Consider the following 20249-nt stretch of genomic DNA (forward strand, 5'->3'; position numbering starts at 1 on the left):
AAACTCAACTGTTGATGGAGAGTACTTCTTGCACACAGTGTTAACAAAGTCCATGGTATTATGGATAATGGGGTTATCGGAATTTAAAAGGGAGAAGGCCCAGGTCTGTGGCTCCCCTCTAAAACTCATGATCATAGAACCCAATTGGTTAAATTGGTTGGCAAAGTAATCTGGAGAGTCTTGAAACAGTTTTGTGGAAAGCTAAAGAGCCGAAATTAACTGTTTGATGTCTCCATCAAAAAAGACTGGAGGAGGATCTGATGACTTGGAAGAGGCATCTGGGCATTCTGGCTTACTAGGAAACTCTGAAGAGTCCTCAACTTGAGCAGCAGTCTCTGGAGAATCCCTCACTGGGACGGCAGAGCAGGAGTCCCCGACTGGGACGGCAGAGCAGGAGTCCCCGACTGGGACGGCAGAGCAGGAGTCCCCGACTGGGAAAGGAGAGCAGGAGTCCCCGACTGGGACGGCAGAGCAGGAGTCCCCCACTGGGACAGCAGAGCAGGAGTCCCTGACTGGAACGACAAGCTGGGCACATTGGATGGATTGCCCAAACTGAGCACACCACTCGGACTGCACAGCACTATGGGGAGCCGCAGAGCAGACAGCACTGTGAGGAGCCGCAAAGCAGACAGCACTGTGAGGAGCCGCAGAGCAGACAGCACTGTGAGGAGCCGCAGAGCAGACAGCACTGTGAGGAGCCGCAGAGCAGACAGCACTGTGAGGAGCCGCAGAGCAGACAGCACTGTGAGGAGCCGCAGAGCAGACAGCACTGTGAGGAGCCGCAGAGCAGACAGCACTGTGAGGAGCCGCAAAACAGACAGCACCAAGTGGTAACTCGGGCTGAACCGCAAAGAGTGGCAACTCGAGGTGAACTGCATGGACTGGCAACTCGGGCTGAACCGCATGGACTGGCAACTCGGGCTGAACCGCATGGACTGGCAACTCGGGCTGAACCGCATGGACTGGCAACTCGGGCTGAACCGCGTGGACTGGCAACTCGGGCTGAACCGCGTGGACTGGCAACTCGGGCTGAACCGCATGGACTGGCAACTCGGGCTGAACCGCGTGGACTGGCAACTCGGGCTGAACCGCATAGACTGGCAACTCGGGCTGAACCGCATGGACTGGCAACTCGCCCCCTTTTGGAGCAGACTGGAAGGGCAGCGTCCACTTTTGAAGCAGACTGGAAGGGCAGCGCCCCCTCTGGAGCAGACTGGAAGGGCAGCGCCCCCTCTGGAGCAGACTGGAAGGGCAGCGCCCCCTCTGGTGCAGATTGGAAGGGCAGCGCCCCCTCTGGAGCAGACTGGAGCTCAGGAACAACGACAGCAGCTTGTGACTCGGAACTGGAGGCTGCGGCTGGAGACTCGGAACCGGGCAGCACAGTGGCAGGAGACTCGGGTGCAACGGCTGCAGCAGGAGACTCGGGACCGGACACAGTGACAGCAGGCTCAGGACCAGACACAGTGGCAACAGGCTCAGGACCGGACACGGTGGCAGCAGGCTCAGGACCAGACACGGTGGCAGCAGGCTCCAAGCTGGGGGCAGATGATGTGACCTCAGAGCTGGAGGCAGATGATGTGACCTCAGAGCTGGAGGCAGATGATGTGACCTCAGAGCTGGAGTGTCACGGGCACTAGGAGTCTTTGCCCAGGATATCACCAGATGATGGACTTACCAGAGTAATATAGCTGGTACTATGGTTCTCTGGTAGCAGGGTGACAACGGAACAGGAGAAACAGCAGATGGTGAGAGAATGCTAAAGGAAAGTCTATGACTAGCAGCAACTGGTAATGAGTAGATGAATGTACACGAGGAACCAGATGGACAAGGAAACGTGAGGAGAGTCAGTGGTCTGCGTATAGCAAGTTGTACCACTGCTATAGTGAGGAGGAATGTCCAGGAGTAGCAAGGAGGTAGTGAGAGTCAGCGGTTTGCGTATAGCAAGTTGTACCGCTGTCTATAGTGAAGGAATTGAATCCATGTGAAAGTAGGTAACGGGGAAGTCAGTGGTCTGCGTATAGCAAGTTGTACCACTGCTTATGTGAGAGGATACTTGAAACTGGTGTCACAGGGAACAGGAGTCAGTGGTCTGCGTCAGCAAGTTGTACCACTGATATATATATATGAGGAGGGGCAGGAGGAGATGAATGTAAAGCAGAGTATACACGGGGCACACAGAACTTGATCCCACGATGATATCCACAATACAACGATAACTGCCAAGCACTGCTTGAAGTATACAAAGTCACAATAGCTATCCAGGCAATAGGAAACAAAGTCAATGGTAACAATAGCTTCAGTGGATAGGAGGCTCCGGAGGAGAACACAACTCAGTCCAGATGGATATGCATTACAAAAGCAAAGTCAATGGAAAGTATGCATACCGCGGTTCAGGAGAGCAGGCTGTCAGAGAGACGTGCAGGGATACCTGAACGCTGAAGGCCGGCAGGAGGAGAGACCACTGGAGGGTGGAAGTGGTAATCAGGTTGGTGCAGCGCACGGCAGGTAATCCAGAATCAACGAAGCAATACTCAGGAAGCAGTAGTAAGTGAAACTGGAAACATGATGAACACGGAAGAGTTGAGGCTGTCTGGTAACCAGTAGTAGTGGTGGAGGCAGCGGAGAGAAGGCACGCTGAACACGGGAGAGTAGAGGCGGTCTGGAACCCTGTAGTAGTAACGGAGGCAGCGGAGAGCTGACACGATAAACACAGGAGAGTTGAAACGAACAGGAACTCTGTAGTAGTAACAAAGGCAGCAGATAGGAATCAGCTGAGTGCAGGCACGATGAACACAGGAGAGTTGAAACGAACAGGAGTCCGGTAGTAATAGCAGATAGGAATCAGCTGAGTGCAGGCACGATGAACACAGGAGAGTTGAAGTGGTCTGGAAACCACAATAGCAGTAAACAGGAATCAGCAGGAGCTGAATACACGAGGAACACAGGAACACCTTCAGAGGCTCATGGGGAATGAGACTCCAAGATCAGGCAACCAGGTAATGATCACAGGTGGTTTAAATAGGGAGGGTTGCCTGATCATCCAATCAATTAAAAGCAACAGGTACTGAAGGTTTGATAAGGGCTGCACATGCGCAGACCCTCAGGATGGCGGACGGCCACGGTTCCTGAACACACGGGAAATGGCACTCACAGTCCGGTGAGTGACATGGAGGCAGATGATGTGACCTCAGAGCTGGAGGCAGATGATGTGACCTCAGAGCTGGAGACAGAGGCTGGCATCTTGGGACAGGAGACAGAGGCTGGCACCTTGGGACAGGAGACAGAGGCTGGCACCTTGGGACAGGAGACAGAGGCTGGCACCTCGGGACAGGAGACAGAGGCTGGCACTTCAGGACAGGAGACAGAGACTGGCAACTCGGGCTGAACCGCATGGACTGGCAACTCGGGCTGAACCGCATGGACTGGCAACTCGGGCTGAACCGCATGGGACCGGGCCCTCTCTGGAGCAGACTGAAGGGACCGGGCCCTCTCTGGAGCAGACTGGAGGGACAGGGCCTTCTCTGGAGCAGACTGGAAGGGCAGCGCCCCCTTTTGGAGCAGACTGGAAGGGCAGCGTCCCCTTTTGGAGCAGACTGGAAGGGCAGCGCCCCCTCTGGAGCAGACTGGAAGGGCAGCGCCCCCTCTGGAGCAGACTGGAAGGGCAGCGCCCCCTCTGGAGCAGACTGGAAGGGCAGCGCCCCCTCTGGAGCAGACTGGAAGGGCAGCTCCCCCTCTGGAGCAGACTGGAAGGGCAGCGCCCCCTCTGGAGCAGACTGGAGCTCAGGAACAATGACAGCAGATTGTGACTCGGAACTGGAGGCAGCGGCTGGAGACTCGGAACCGGGCAACACAGTGGCAGGAGACTCGGGTGCAACGCCTGCAGCAAGAGACACGGGACCGGACACAGTGGCAGCAGGCTCAGGACCGGACACAGTGGCAGCAGGCTCAGGACCGGACACAGTGGCAGCAGGCTCAGGACCGGACACAGTGGCAGCAGGCTCAGAACCGGACACAGTGGCAGCAGGCTCAGGACCAGACACAGTGGCAGCAGACTCCAAGCTGGAGGCAGATGATGTGACCTCAGAGCTGGAGGCAGATGATGTGACCTCAGAGCTGGAGGCAGATGATGTGACCTCAGAGCTGGAGGCAGATGATGTGACCTCAGAGCTGGAGGCAGATGATGTGACCTCAGAGCTGGAGGCAGATGATGTGACCTCAGAGCTTGAGGCAGATGATGTGACCTCAGAGCTGGAGACAGAGGCTGGCACCTCGAGACAGGAGACAGAGGCTGGCACCTCAGGAGGGGAGACAGAGGCTGGCACCTCGGGACAGGAGACAGAGGCTGGCACCTCAAGACAGGAGACAGATGCTGGCACCCCGGAACAGGCGGAGAGGACAGGCTTGTAAGAAGTGTATATTACTTGCACAGTAGAGACACAGTTTGTTGGTTATTCTGCGCTGTCTCTCCGCTTCGGTCAGGTGGAGGCATGGACCACCTGTGAACCGGGCATTTGTTACACTGTAGTTGTTAGTAAAATGCAAATTTGTCATAGTACTATTAAGAGATACTGGCAGCACAATTTCAGCAGCAGACAGAGTTGGCTAAAGCAAATCAACAGTATTGGATTTCAGAGAAACAGATTCTGATAGTCTTCTGAGTGGGTCCAAAAGTATAGCAGAAAATTGAGCCAGCTGAGAGCGTAACAGAATTATGTCCGTTTGTAGACACTGAAGCAGAGGCTGTTCAGCCATTTGTAGAGCAGACATATTGCAGGGAGAAAACAAATGAAATCAATTGCAATGAGAGCTCTGTTAGAGCTAGTGGATGTGGTTTAATTGCATAGTTGATACAGCTGGTTAGTGCAAGCTCTATTTAACAGGAGGTAGCAAGCGATTTCATTGAGCTTGTGATTTCACTGCTTTTTTGATTTCAAGTGCTGTTTTTGTTTAAAGTGTGGAGTTGGTTCCAGTAAGGAGTTGAATCCAGGAAGGGGTTTAATCTGGTAAGTGGCTAGAAAAAGGCTAGTACTATTGTTCACTGTAGGCTATAAGAAGTTAGGTTAGCCATAATAAGATGAGTAGTAGCAGGCTTGATGATCTCACTCAATGCATATCTTGTCATATGTATGCACACTTGGAGCAAGTGTTCCAAGGTTTATACCTCTGTGAGAAATGTGAGCAATTGGTCTCATTGGAAGCCCAGGTAACTGATCTAAAGCAGACCATTGCAACATTGAGAGACATTGCCAACCTGGAGCAGAGTTTACAGCTCACCGTTGATGCGTTAGCTGAGCAGGGTGGAGCAGAGACAGAGGAGGATGCACAGGTAGGCAGCTGGGTAACAGTTACTAGGGGTAGCAGAGGGAGGAAGAGGCAGGCCAGATCTGAGCTAGGCAATCCCAGCAGATTTGCCAGATTGGATGAAGATACTGTGGAAGGCAGTTCAGAATTGGTAGAGTTGGATGACACTGCTTCCTCTAGCAACCAGGGGAATGGTCTCTCCAGCACAGAGGGGACCAAAGTTACTCAGGGACCCAGGCAGATTGTGGTGGTAGGGGATTCAATTATTAGGAAGGTAGATAGGGCAATCTGTTACCGGGACCGTGCATGCCGAACAGTGTGTTGTCTCCCGGGTGCTCGGGCTCGGCATATTGGGGATCGGGTGGACAGATTGTTGGGAGGGGCTGGGAATGACCCAGCGGTTTTGGTGCATGTTGGCACCAATGACCGAGTTAGAGGAAGAAGGGGTGTCCTAAAGAATGATTTCAGGGACATAGGTCACAAACTTAAGGCAAGGACATCCAAGGTAGTATTTTCGGAAATACTACCTGTGCCACGCGCTAGTCCAGGGAGGCAGCGGGAGATTAGGAAGGTTAATGCGTGGCTAAAAGATTTGTGTAGGAAGGAGGGTTTTGGATTCTTAGAGCACTGGGTTGATTTCTCGGTCAGTTGCCATCTTTATTGTCGTGATGGATTGCACCTGAATGAGGAGGGGGCTGCAGTGCTAGGGGAGAGGATGGTTAGAAGGTTGGAGGAGATTTTAAACTAGGCTCCGGGGGGGAGGGGCAAGCAAGTATTTATGGGATAGACATTGAGAGTAGTAAGGAGGAATTTAACAAGAGTAAAGGGGGTGGAGAGGGGGGGAAGGGAAGCATAGCCGATAAGGAGCGGCCCTTTTTAAAGCAAAAAGAAATACCTAAGGGAGGCAATAGACTTAAGTGTATGCTTGCAAATGCAAGAAGCCTGACAGGTAAAATGGGGGAGTTAGAACTAGTAGCAATGAATGAGCAGTATGATATTATAGGTATTACTGAGACCTGGTGGGATGATACACATGACTGGGCAGTCAACTTGGAAGGCTATTCTCTCTTCAGGAGGGATAGGGTAAATAAAAGGGGAGGAGGAGTATGTCTTTATATTAAGCCAGAATTAAAACCAAGTTATCAGGAAGTTATATACGAGAATATTGGTGATAATATAGAGGCATTGTGGGTGGAAATATCCAGCGGAGGAAAAAGTTCAGAGAAGTTTCTGATAGGGATATGCTATAAACCGCCAGATATTAGTACGATTGAGGAAGCCCAACAGCAAATTGAAAAGGCTACACAACTAGGTCAAATTTTAATTATGGGGGATTTTAATTATCCGGACATTGATTGGAGTACTGAGACCTGCGGTACAGCTAGGGGAAATAGGTTTCTGAGCACGCTAAAAGACCATAACATGTCCCAATTAGTTGAGGAACCAACTAGGAACTATACTGGACCTAGTAATATAACTAGGAAGGATCGCGCTCTCTATGATGTTTAGACAAGAGCTGCACCAGCTGAGGGTATCCCTCCCTCCAGAAACAGTACTAAAATAAGCAATTAGCTGAGCGCTCATTGACTAGGGTATTCTATCTATTAATGTAGGATGATGCCCATGCGAACATGAATTATAAGTAACACAATTTAATGACATAAAAACAAAATACAAAAAATGTCAGAATTCCCTAAAAGGGTTAAAAAGCACAATCAAAAACACACATTAACAACAACCGTTATAGGTCTAGACTGAAGACTTGTGGAAATACATGAAAGGACATTAAAAGGGATAAAAACAATAACATTTCAAAGATAAACAATATGTTGTGTCCGTTAGGGAATTCTGACATTTTTTGTATTTTGTTTTTATGTCATTAAATTGTGTTACTTATAATTCATGTTCGCATGGGCATCATCCTACATTAATAGATAGAATGCCCTAGTCAATGAGCGCTCAGCTAATTGCTTATTTTGGACCTAGTAATAACAAACAATGTAGACGTAATATCAAATATTCAAGTAAAGGAGCACTTGGGAAACAGTGATCATAATATGGTCTCATTTGAAATTAGTTTCCAGAAACAACAGTATAAGGGATCAACTAGGACTTTAAACTTTAAAAAGGCAAATTTTAATATGCTAAAGGAGTCTATAAAGAGCATAGACTGGGACAAAGCCTTTGAAGGAAAAAATACGGAAGAAATGTGGGCTGTCTTTAAAATGTTGTTGGAAACATACACGTATAAGTTCATTCCTATGGGAAATAAATGTAAAAGAATTAAGTCTAAACCAATGTGGCTAAATAAAAAGGTAAGGGAAGAAATGCAAAGGAAGAAGCGTGCATTTAAATTGTTTAAGTCTGAAGGGTCAGAGGAGTCCTTCCATAGGTACAAGGAATGTAATAAAACATGCAAAAAGGAAATTAGATTGGCTAAATTAGAAAATGAAAGGCACGTTGCAAAAGAAAGTAAGACAAACCCCAAAAAGTTTTTTAAGTATATAAATGGCAAAAGGATTAAAAAAGATAATATAGGACCCCTAAGAAGTGACATGGGTGAATTGATAAATCATACTAAGGAAAAAGCAGAGATATTAAACACGTTCTTTTCTTCAGTATTTACCAGAGAGGAACAAATGGCAGGAGTAATACATAAAAATGGAAATGAAACCATGCCATTAATTAATACTTGGTTGTCAGAGGAAGAAGTCCAAAGGCGACTGAAGAATATTAAGATAAATAAAGCTCCAGGTCCAGATGGCATACACCCAAGGGTCCTTATGGAGTTAAACTCGGAAATAGCTAGACCGCTATTCTTAATTTTCAGAGATTCAATCTCATCAGGCTCAGTACCAAGGGATTGGCGAATAGCAGATGTGGTGCCGTTGTTTAAAAAGGGGACGAGATCACAACCAGAGAATTATAGACCTGTAAGCCTGACATCAATAGTGGGGAAACTACTGGAAGGTATTTTAAGGGACAGTATTCAGGATTACTTGGTACGCAATAAAATTATTAGTGGGAATCAACATGGATTTGTGAGGGATAGGTCATGTCAAACTAATCTAATTAGTTTCTACGAGGAAGTTAGTGGGAACTTAGACCAGCGCAGGACAGTAGATGTGGTCTACTTAGATTTTGCAAAGGCCTTTGATACAGTGCCACACAAGAGGTTGGTTTACAAAATAAGGGAACTGGGTCTAGAAATCAAAATTTGTATTTGGATCGAAAACTGGTTAGAGAATAGGGAACAGAGAGTTGTGATAAATGGAACATTTTCTAATTGGTCAAAGGTCTTAGGTGGAGTACCTCAAGGTTCCGTGCTGGGACCACTCCTTTTTAATATATTTATTAATGACCTTGTTGATGGTTTAGAGAGTAAAGTTTCTATTTTTGCAGATGACACTAAACTCTGTAAAGTAATAAAATCAGAGCAAGATGTAGCTTCTCTACAGTGGGACTTAAATAAACTGGAGGATTGGGCGGCTAAATGGAATATGAGGTTTAACACAGATAAATGTAAGGTTATGCATTCAGGGATCAAAAACAAGAACGCAATCTATAAATTAAATGGAATTAATTTGGGAGAATCTATAATGGAAAAGGATTTGGGAGTGCTCGTAGACAGTAGACTTAGCAATAGTGCTCAATGTCAAGCAGCAGCTGCAAGGGCAAACAAAGTATTGGCATGCATAAAAAGGGGCATAGATGCAAGGGAAGACAGTGTAATTTTGCCACTGTATAAATCATTGGTAAGACCTCATCTTGAATATGCAGTACAGTTCTGGGCACCACTCTATAAAAAAGATAATTTGGAACTAGAAAGGGTTTAGAGAAGGGCGACAAAATTGATAAAGGGTATGGAGTCATTAAGTTATGAGGAAAGGTTAGCCAGTTTAGGCATGTTTACTTTAGAAAAGAGGCGTCTAAGGGGAGATATGATTACTATGTACAAATACATTAGGGGTCAATACAGAGAGCTTTCATGGGAACTTTTTACCCCAAGGACCATACACAGGACACGTGGTCATCCCCTAAGGTTAGAGGAGAGGAAATTTCACAACCAGCAAAGGAAGGGGTTCTTTACAGTAAGGGCAGTCAGGATATGGAATTCATTGCCAGGGAAGGTTGTGATGGCAGATTCAATAGATATGTTTAAGAAAGGGTTAGACAAATTTTTAGCGGAAAGGTGTATCCAGGGATACGACCGTTAATTTAAAATAAAGGATAGTAGTGGATATAGGGTAAAAATTGGATTGCAATATTGAGTCTGGGGGGATTTTCAAAATTGAAACAGATGGGCGGTTGCCTACTCTGGATTAATTTAAAATATAAGTGCAGGATCGCAGGAGATCCAAAATAGGTTGAACTTGATGGACTGGTGTCTTTTTTTAACCTCATCAACTATGTTACTATGTTACTAAATCTGAAGCAGGGTTTTTCCACATGACTCCAAGGCTTCCTTTTTGGCTGGTCATTCTGTTATGGTTCTGTTCAAAACCCATTCCTTGATTACAGCCATGGAGCCAGACACATGATATAAATGTTTAAACTGTTTATTGCAGTAAAGGTATAGTCCAGGGAAGGCAAATAAACAGTAAATAGTTCAAGTTGAATGAAACAATGGATTTCCAAATCTTGGCAGACAACAGTAAATGATAAAGAAATGCAGCCAATAACTTAACTGAAACCTGGAACAGAGATACATGCAGGTAATTCAGGAACAGAGCCACATGAGCAGGCCAGGAACTTCAATGACCAGCAAAGGATACAGGAAAATGCAGGCATATATAGGCCACAGACAGGTGTGGATGATTAATATGCACACAGGAGAACAAGGCAAACAATAACACAGGGTAAAATACACACAAAACTATAAGGCAGATCATAACACAGATAAGAATCGCTTGGCCCATCTAGTCTGCCCATTTTCTAACCTATGGTAACCTCAAACCCTATTTGATCAGTTATTCTTTGTAAGGATATCATTATGTCTATCCCAAGAATGTTTTAAGTTGCTCTACTTTATTAGCCTCTACCACCTCTGATGGAAGTCTATTTCACTTTTCCACTACCTTTTTAGTGAAGACGTTTTTCCTCATATTTCCTTTGAACCTACTTCCCTCTGGTTTTAGTGCATGTTCTCATGTTCTAATATTTCTCTTCCTTTGAAGAATGTTTCCCTCCTGTACCTTGTTAAAACTGGAGATGCTCAGGCTCGGTTCCCCGAGAACCGAACACAACTTAGCAGATCGAGTACTTTCTCACGCCCTCGGAATTGAAAACGAGGCAAAACATCATTGTTACATTGTCAGATCTCACGAGTTTTGGATTCTATAAGTACCGCCATCCATGGCGATCCAGCGCCATTTCACAGAGGGACAAAGAAGGGGTAGCATGGTTCTTGACAGTCTCTAGTGCAGTTGGGCAGCGTCATAGGTACAAAAGAAAGAGGAGGGATAGCAGTGTTCTTCAAAGTCTCCAGTGACATTCAGGAGAGCTCCATTTTTCCATTTCTAATTATCATTGCTGAAATAGAAATAATAGTGCTGGCAGGCTTGGTCTTCTAAATCTGCAGTCACATTGTACTGTGTTATATATGTAGCACACAAAGAGGAGAGCGCCATTGCTCCATTGCTAACTGTCATTGCTGAAATAGAAATAATAGGGCAGGCAGGCTTGGTCTTCTAAATATGCAGTCACATTGTACTGTGTTATATATGTAACACACAAAGAGGACAGCTCCATTACTCCATTGCTAATTGTCATTGCTGAAATACAAATAATAGGGCTGGCAGTGTTGTTATTAATCTGCAGTCACATTGTACTGTGTTATCAAAATGGATTCACAGCAGTACACAGAAGGCCAGGAGCACCAAGCAACTGCTGGCACCAGTCATGATGATAGTAATCCATCTACGTCATCTGCTAAAGCCCATGTTATAGGGCATAGTGGTTTTTAAGTCAGGGAAACAAAAATGTAAAAAAACACCTTTTACCTTGGTCATGAAAAAAAGACCTGTAACACAGGCAAAGTTATCTGCAGAAAACAATAAAATTGCCAACATGCCATTCTACACAGGCAGTGGCAAGGAAAGAATGAGGCCTTTGCCCTTCTCTATGAGTGTTAGTTCTGCAACTGTCACTGAGGCAACTTCTTGTAAGGTCAGTCATGACCAAGCAAGACCTTGTCATTCGGACTCCAAAAGTGGTGTCCAAATACTTTTACGTGTAAAACCCGAGCTGGAAGAAAACAGTAAGGCATTAGAGGAAAATGTATGTTGAGATTAAGAGATTACACAAACCCCTGAGGAGAGTTAATCCTGACCTTTCTGATAGTGTACCCATAAAGAAGGCCCCTTTCAGCATTCCTGCAGATGTGTGCCTGAACAACCCGAGTGTAGCCGGTGATACACCAACTTTGGAATTACAACAGGATGAGGGGGATATTTGTGTAGTTGACAAGGGCGCTAATGAGGATGCTGATGAGGATGGTGTTGTTTGTATAAGTCTTTCACCAGTGGAAGCAGTACTTCCACGTGATAAGAAGAAGGCCATTGTCATGCCTGGGCTTAAGAGCAAAAAATCCACCTCTTATGTGTGGAATTAGTTTTACCCAAATCCTGACAACAGTTGTCTAGCCATTTGTAGTGTTTGTAAAGCCACAGTCAATAGAGGTAGGGACCTTAACCATCTAGGAACTTCATCCATGATGAAGCGAGTTCATGGCAAACTGTTGGGAAAATCGGAAACTTATGCTAACAAAATAACAACAAGCAGTCCATCATGAGCTAGGTCCCTTCTCTTAGCTAGATCCTGACACCTGCAATCCACACCCACAACACTGTCCTCATCAATATCTTCAGTAGCAATCGAAGTTAGACCTGCATGCAAGTTGGTAAGGTTAGATGACACCTCCACTATCCTGGATTCCTCAGAAGAATTATTGAGCGTTAGTTCCACTGCTGCTGCTGCTGGGGGTGGATCTTCATCCCAGAAGCAGACCAAGAAGAAGACTACTAGTAGTTTACAACAATTGACTGTTAAGCAATACTTTACAAGAGGAAGCAAGTATGAAAGCTGTCACCCAGTCGCAAAACGGATCACAGACACCATGGCGACTATGCTAGTATTAGAGCTGCGTCCAATATCCATATTATTAATGTAGCTGGCTTTAGACAGTTACTTGAGATCTTGTGTCCCCGTTACCAAATTTAATCATAACACCATTTTACTAGAAAAGCTATTCCTCACCTCTTTCAGAAGGTTCGTAAAAATGTAATTATTGGGCTATAAAATGCAATGCTACCCACTGTACACTTAACCACAGATATGTGGACAAGCGGAACTGTGCAAAATAAAGATTATATGACTGTGACAGCCCACTGGGTTGGTGATTCGCCATCACCAGCAGGAATAGCAGCAGCAAGTACCCAAGTACGTGACATTATTCAGATGTCATTGCAACATGGCTTATCCCACTTGGACTCAGGATATGTCATTTCTGATAACACCACCAATATAGTGAAAGCCTTACAGCTGGGTGAATTCCATCACATTCTCTATTTTGCTCACACAATAAACTTGATGGTACAGAGCTTTTTAAAAAATGACAGGGACGTGCAGGATGAGCTACCTGTGGCCCGTAAAATATCTGACATTTCCGGCATTTGGCAACAGCATGTAGGAGATTGCAGCAGCTACAAGAGCAATTTAATTTGCCCTGCCACCAAATGTATATGCTTCTGCGAATGGAGTAACAGTGAAAGGCCATCCACGCTTACTCCACAAGCCATGACATTGGGAAAGGAGGGGGATGTATTTTACTCGAGCGCAAGGGAGAATACTTTCCATGTTGTGCAAGGTGCTGAAATCATTCGAAGTAGTCACCTGTAAGTGAGTTCAGACACTGATAGCTTGACTTTTGGAAAAGCTTGAGAAACTGAAGGAGGAGATTAAACAAAACAATTACGCTAAGTATGTCGGACTTGTAGACCAAGCACTTTATTCGCTTCCCCAGGATCCAAGAGTTATCAAAATCTTGAAATCAGATCACTACATTTTGGCGACTGTGCTTGATCCTAGGTTTAAGAGCTATGTCTTCTCTTTGTTTCCAACTGACCCAGATCTGAAGAGATGCAAGGAGCTCCGCTGAGTAAGATGACAGCTCAAGTGTTTAGTGACAGGACGGCATCTCTTCCTTCAGTTTCCCAGTCAACTGCTGCTAGGAAAAAACGTAACTTTCTCAAGAGACCCAGGGATGATGCAGATGACTCAGCATAACATTTCAACATCTGGTCTAGTCTAAAAGAATTGACCAAAAAACGTGACACCTTTGCCGTAACTCCACCTGATCCTACTATCAACATTCAAAGAATGGTGGAGGATTATTTTAACGACTGCATAGAAATAGACATCAGACAGTCCCTTTACATACTGTGAGGAATAAAAGGGAATTTGGAGCCCCATGTACCAACTCGCTTTGCACTGCCTAAGCTGCCCACCCTCCAGTGTGTACTTGGAAAGAGTTTTCAGCACAGCTGGGAACCCTGTCGACATAGGAGGCTACTTCCTCAAAATGTGGAAGAGATGATGTTCATAAAAATGAACTTCAATTTCCACGAGGAAGGCCTTTCTCGCCAATTACATCAAAATACTGAGACTTCTGTAATGGTGGATTCCAGCGGTGATGAATTAATAATGTGTGAGGATGATGTGCAAACTGATGAGCATGAGGCTGAGGATGATGACAGCAACATCTTGCCACAGTAGAGTTCATTAACATTGCTGTTACCTTAGGTACCTTAAGGCCATTGTTAGATTGTTTTGTGGAAGCCCAAACAAAACAAGCACCTCAGCCTTAAAAGTGGCACTCCTTGTCGCTGAAGTGTTTAGTTTGTTAAAGTGTGCATGTCCTTTTTAAGATCCAGCATAGAGGTGGGTGGGAGGGCCCAAGGACAATTCCATCTTGCACCACTTTTTCTTTCAGCTGCTGCTGTGTGCCAAAGTTACCTAAATGTGCTATATGCTGTTGTGTGCTTTGCAAAAATCTTAGACACCCATTGATGATGCAGATGACTCAGCACAACATCTTGTAAAAGAATTGAACAGAATTAGTGACACCTCTGCTGTAACTCCACCTGATCCTACTATCAACTATCAACATCCAAAGAATGGTGGAGGATTATTTTACATTTTTTTGAACGGTATAAAGACAACAGTTTTATTTACAAAGAACAATGTTGCTTGCAGAAGTAATGTAAGCATGGATGTCTAAATAGATGGGTATATGTATTACTGAAACCTTCCACTTTGGTGCTGTTTCATCAGTATTGCACAAAGTGTTTGCAATCTGCACTTTATGCCAAAGTTACCTAACTATATAATAATTTTTGGGGAATTGGGGCTAATTCGAAGCTCAGTGATGAACTTTCTTTTTGCTGTGAATTACAATGGCTCTTTTTAGGGCATTGTCTGGCACCCTGGATTGGTCTGTGTCTGATAAAAGCATGCATCCCGGAGGAAGTCAGCGCTCATTGGCATGTATTAGCTTAGAATTACCACAGTTATCCAAGGAACGGGTGGAGCGATCAAATGAACCATAAGTGATTTCATGATCCAAGGACAATTCCATCTTGCACCACTTTTCTTTTCTGCCACTGCTGTGTGGAAATGTTTCCTAGATGTGCTATGAACTGCCATGTGTTTGAGTCATTGCTCTTTGGCTTAGCATCCAGCCAGGTCGCTGCAGTCTTTGTTTGAAAGTGTATGAAACTAATATTGTGACCTGTGAGATAGTCAAAATTGACTGCAAATGACTTTAAATTAGTGTTATTGAGGTTAATAATAATAATGTAGGGGGGACAAAAAGCAAAATTATGTGATTTTAGAAAAAAAATAGGGATCCAAAACCAAAACAGGCAAGGGATGTTTTGCCAAAACCAAAACACAAACTTAATCAAGATTCAAAATATATTTGAAAGTTTCTATCATGCCCCCTCCTTCTCTTCTCTGCTCCAAACTATACATATTAATACATATTTTAGTCTTTCCAGGTACGTTTTTGCGCTGTAGGCCATGCACCATTTTAGTTGCCCTTCTTTGTACAGTCTCTAATGTATTTATATCCTTCTGGAGATATGACCTCCAGAATTGAACACAGTATTCTAGATGAGGCCGTTCCAATAATCTATACAGTGGCATAATTACTAATTTCTTTCTGCTACTAATTCCTCTCCCTATGCAACCAAGCATCAGACTTTGGCTTTCTCATTGCTTTGTTGCATTGCTTAACTGTCTTTAAGTCACCAGAAATAGTGACTCCTAGATCCCTTTCCCCCTCAGTAGTTGCCATTATAGTGCCATTAATACTATATTTAGCCTTTGTTGTTTTTGAGACTCAAGAGCAATATTTTGCATTTTTCTGTATTAAACTGTAGTTGCCACTATCTTTACCTTTCCTCTAGTTTACTTAGATCATCAATCATGTATTTTACCCATCCTAGTGTGTCTGTTGCATATCTTTGTGTCATCTGTAAAAAGGCATACTTTCCTTCAATACCATTTACAATGTCACCAATGAGAATATTGAAAATCACTGATCCAAATACTGATCCTTGGGATACTCCACTGGTAACCATTCCCTCCTGTGAATACACTGCATTTACTACAACTCTCTGTTTCCTATCCTGCAACCAAGATCTTGTCCATTCAACCATCTTAGAATCCAATCCCAAGCTTTTGAGTTTATTTAACAGTCTGCGATATGGGACAGTGTCAACAGCCTTACTGAAATCTAGATAAGCTATATTTGTGCCCCCCCCTTGATTTATTACTTTAGTCATCTAGTCAAAAAAGTCAATAAGATTTGTTTGACATGATATCCCCCCAGTAAATCCATGCTGTTTGGGATCCTGTAAGTTACTGAATTTGAGATATTCTACAACTCTTTCTTTTAACAGTGTTTCCATAAATTTCCCTATAACTGATGTAAGGCTTACTGGTCAGTAGTTGCTTGTCTCTTCCTTGCTTCCACTTTTGTGCAGTGGGACTACATTTTGCTTTTTTCTATTCTTTTGGAATCACTCCTGTAGCTAGTGACTTGTTGAATAAATCTGGTAATGGTGTTATCAGCACCCCTTTAAGCTCTTTTAGTATCCTTGGATGTATCCCATCTGGCACCTTGATTTATCTACTTTCAGTTTTGAGAGCTCTGTTAGGACCTTCTCCTCTGTAATTGTACTTGTATTTATCTCATTTTTGTGAATATATTTGCAACCTAACTGTGGCCCCTTTCCCTCTCTTTCTGTAGTGAACATTGAGGAAAAATAATTATTAAGATGATCTGCTATTACCTTGTCTCCCTCAACAAGACTCTCTCTCTCTCTTTTTCTTTAGTCTTATTATTCCTCCCTTTGCTTTTCTCCTTTCACCTCCTGTGTTTGATGTGACCAGGAAGTTGCAAGATCATCAACTAGCAACATGCCCCAATTGGACCATAGTTTGTCACCTGGAAGCAGAAGACATACCGGCAAGTGATATAGTAAGTAAACATACAAAATCATTAATGCATAAAATATTTATTTACATGTAGTTGATAAATAGTTCTTCAATATACATACAATGAGAATGTACATAACGTAATGTGGCTGGCATTTCTCATCTGGGAAGACTCCAGTGGTGTCAACCCTACCACTTTCTCAAATTCTAGAGCAATCTCTATAGTAGTAAGTGCGCTGTGCACACTAGGGCTTTTCTGCCTAAGAAAATTGTGTAGGACACAACAAGCCAAAACCACACTATTTTGTCTAGGCATGGATTTATGGCGTAATGGAAAATCCTAAATCTTTTACTCAATATGTCAAAAGCATTTTCCATAAATCGCCTTGTTCTTGATAATCTGTAATTAAAGATCCTCCTTTCTGATGTGAAACTTTTTTTGGGATAAGGTTTTAATATATTTGTGCAGCGCAAAGGCTTCATCAGCTACAAAAACAAAATTTAGTTCTAATTGTGTGTTGGTGCATGGTGGCAAATTAAGTGCATTGTTTCTAAGTTTGTCATGGAAAGTAGTCTGCTTCAATGCCCCACCATCTGACACTTTTCCATGTTTAGCAAAGTCCACAAAGATAAATTCATATTTGACATCCACTATAGCCATCAGGATAATGCTGAAGAATCCCTTGTAGTTATCATCATTATTTATTAATATAGCGCCACTAATTCCGCAGCACTGTACAGAGAACTCATTCACATCAGTCCCTGCCCCATTGGAGCTTACAGTCTAAATTCCCAAATATAGACACACACAGACAAACAGAGAGGGAGACAGACAGACAGAGAGGAAGACACAGACATCCACTTTTAGAGGATGGCATAATTCTGACATTTTTGCCATCTATGGCCCTGTCAAAATTTGGAAATTCCACAATTTGTCAAATTGTTCGGAAATAAGTTGCCATTTCTCAACCGTCACTGGGAACTGCAAGAGAAAGATTGTTGTAATGTTAAATCAATACATGCATATATTTTCATACTAACTATTTAAAATTCTGTTTGTATTACACAGCCAGCTGTCTTATCTGATGCAGGACTATGTAATGTTGCAGAGGAACCTGTGATGATGCCTCCTCGAACGCAGCTGACACAAGATAGCCAGCAATGAACAGAGCCAACACAATAGCCCCCACAGCAAACCACAGACCAACCCATGCAGGAAACAAGGGGGAACAAACTGGCAGGAGGGGAAAGAAAAGGGGACGTGAGCAGGAACAAACAGACATGCTGACTCGCAAGATGATCAAATCCGCGAATCAGTTATGAGAAAGGAGCCAGATGATTGTGAACTGTTGGGAGCAACAGTCACGGAAAAAATTAAATGACTGCCAGTTGAAATGAAACTGGAGATAGACCATTTGGTCAATTACGTGCTCTATAGGACACTGAGGGAGGAAATTATGACACACACTAGATTGACAGACTGCCCCACCACACAGGAGCAAATTTTCCAGCCTGCCCAATCCCATATATTCCAGCTTCTCCCTCCCCACACGCAATTTCCTATCATGGCAAGCCAAACCACTACCCCTCCTACCTATAGGAATTTCCTACCAATTTGCAGCGCAAGTATGCTTCAATAGACTGGAAGGCCTTCCTTATTGGAAAGCATTGAACAATATCATTATGATCACCTGTTACTATGTTTATCTTTATTATTATTTATTTTAGGGTTTTATAGGTTTTATGGTTTTCTTTAATATGTTATTTGGTCAGGTTGTGGTTAATATGTCCAGTTTCTATTGTAATAATAAAAAAGTTTGTTTAAAATAAGTGTTTCTTTCACCTACCTTCATATATTGTCCCTGGAGAACTTGTATGATAGCCTCACAGGTCTAAGGTATTATCAAACCCAGAGCTTGCGATGAAATAGCTGTGTTGAACTTGAGATCAGCCAGTGTCCATCCTGTAGCCAAATATCGTAGGGTAGCAACCAGTCTCTGCTCTGCAGATATGGGTCTTCTTAAGTGAAGGTGCAATACAAGCAGGAGTCAAATAGCAAGTAGAAGGTCAGGATCAGATCACAGGACTTTTCACAGGGAGATCAGCAGGAGTGACAATTTATGAACTGGCCCAGATTGCTGGGAAAGGCAGTCTCTTAAAGGCCAGGCACAGGTGAGTAGGATCCAGGAGTATTGATGAAAGTTTAACCTCTTGAAAGCAGGATCAGATGAAGGCAGTGCAGCATTTAGAGAGGAGATACTGAACTGCAGCCTGAGGCATATTGTGACGTTTCTTAAACCAATTGACCTATCATTGTATGTTTATAAACAAGTACCACAGATGGAGCAATACTTCACCATTGCAGAATCTATTACAAACACCTCTATACCACTTGCATATGGACTTGACCTAGGAAGTGTTTTAAAAATAACAAATGCCTTCGTTATGTGAATGGTAGTACACATGGAATGGTAGTATGTTATCCTTCTGGATGAGTGGGACGACACGCTGGAACAGCGCCTGGAATGCGGGATTATTCATCCTTAATTCTTCTGCATGTTGTCGCGTATCTCCTGTAGCAGGGGGACATATGTGAATAGGAGTCTGTCAAACGCCAGGCCTGTGATTGGGTCCCAGCATACTTACCTGCTCCACGCAGGTCTTTCTACTGAGCAATGCATTTGTCAGGTTGCGCCCGCCATCGTGGATTACAATCTCTTTTATAACCTCTCTCTCCCCTTCCTTTATTTGTTCCTCCTTCTCCTCTGAAGGAGGGCATTATATTACAATAAATCGTGACAAGTGTACAGTTGTCAACTGAGTTGCCTAATGTACATTTTACACAAAGCTGAACAATGGAATGAATGGCGATGTTGGTTTTTCCTGTTTCTGGATGTATGTTTATGGGTGATGTGTCCGCTGAGGTTCAGCCCTTTATTTAAATTATTTTAGCATTTTGCTGCTGGGACAGCATATATCTATACAGTGTGTATGGAGTCACAATCCTTCGAGCCCATGGTTATGACAGACGAAAAACTGAGTTCAGATGGTAAATCGTGTCCAACCTCTATAGTGTGTACGCACTGCATGCTGAACGGGGCTTTTAGTCACTCCATTATGGTAAGTTACAGTAAAGTATATCCTCTTTTTTAGAAATGATCTGGGAAAATACCTATGCCCACATGTATTCTGCCAGTCAATCAGCGATGAGAATGTTGAAAAGTCTCATTCATTTGCAAAAATGCATTCAGCAAATTTCTTACACTTGTCAGAGCTCCGGGCTCTGATACGTGTAATGGGCTTTTTTTTAGGTCCAACACAGCAATATGTCCACAATGTGTACACAAATGCAGGATATATGGCTACAAAACTCAATTTGTACCACAGAGTGGGCAGCAGGTGGAGTATTCTGCACTTGTAGCGCAGATGCAGTGACCTCCACAGGA

The 20249-nt window shown here is 43.9% G+C and overlaps 1 long non-coding RNA gene across 3 annotated transcripts in view; it reads left to right on the forward strand.

Moving 5' to 3' along the window:
• Positions 1-18608, forward strand: part of LOC142104199 (uncharacterized) — a 43207-nt gene extending 24599 nt beyond the window's left edge. For 2 of the 3 annotated variants that reach the window (XR_012679527.1, XR_012679529.1), the window contains exons 2-3: positions 16702-16846; positions 17873-18608. This is a non-coding gene — a long non-coding RNA (uncharacterized LOC142104199). Of the gene's footprint in view, positions 1-16615; positions 16847-17872 lie in introns of all 3 variants that reach the window. The other variant, XR_012679526.1, reaches the window with a different exon arrangement.
• Positions 18609-20249: the final 1641 nt, after the last annotated feature.

Source organism: Mixophyes fleayi, chromosome 10 (genome assembly GCF_038048845.1).
Source record: "Mixophyes fleayi isolate aMixFle1 chromosome 10, aMixFle1.hap1, whole genome shotgun sequence".
Classification (NCBI taxonomy): domain Eukaryota; kingdom Metazoa; phylum Chordata; class Amphibia; order Anura; family Limnodynastidae; genus Mixophyes; species Mixophyes fleayi.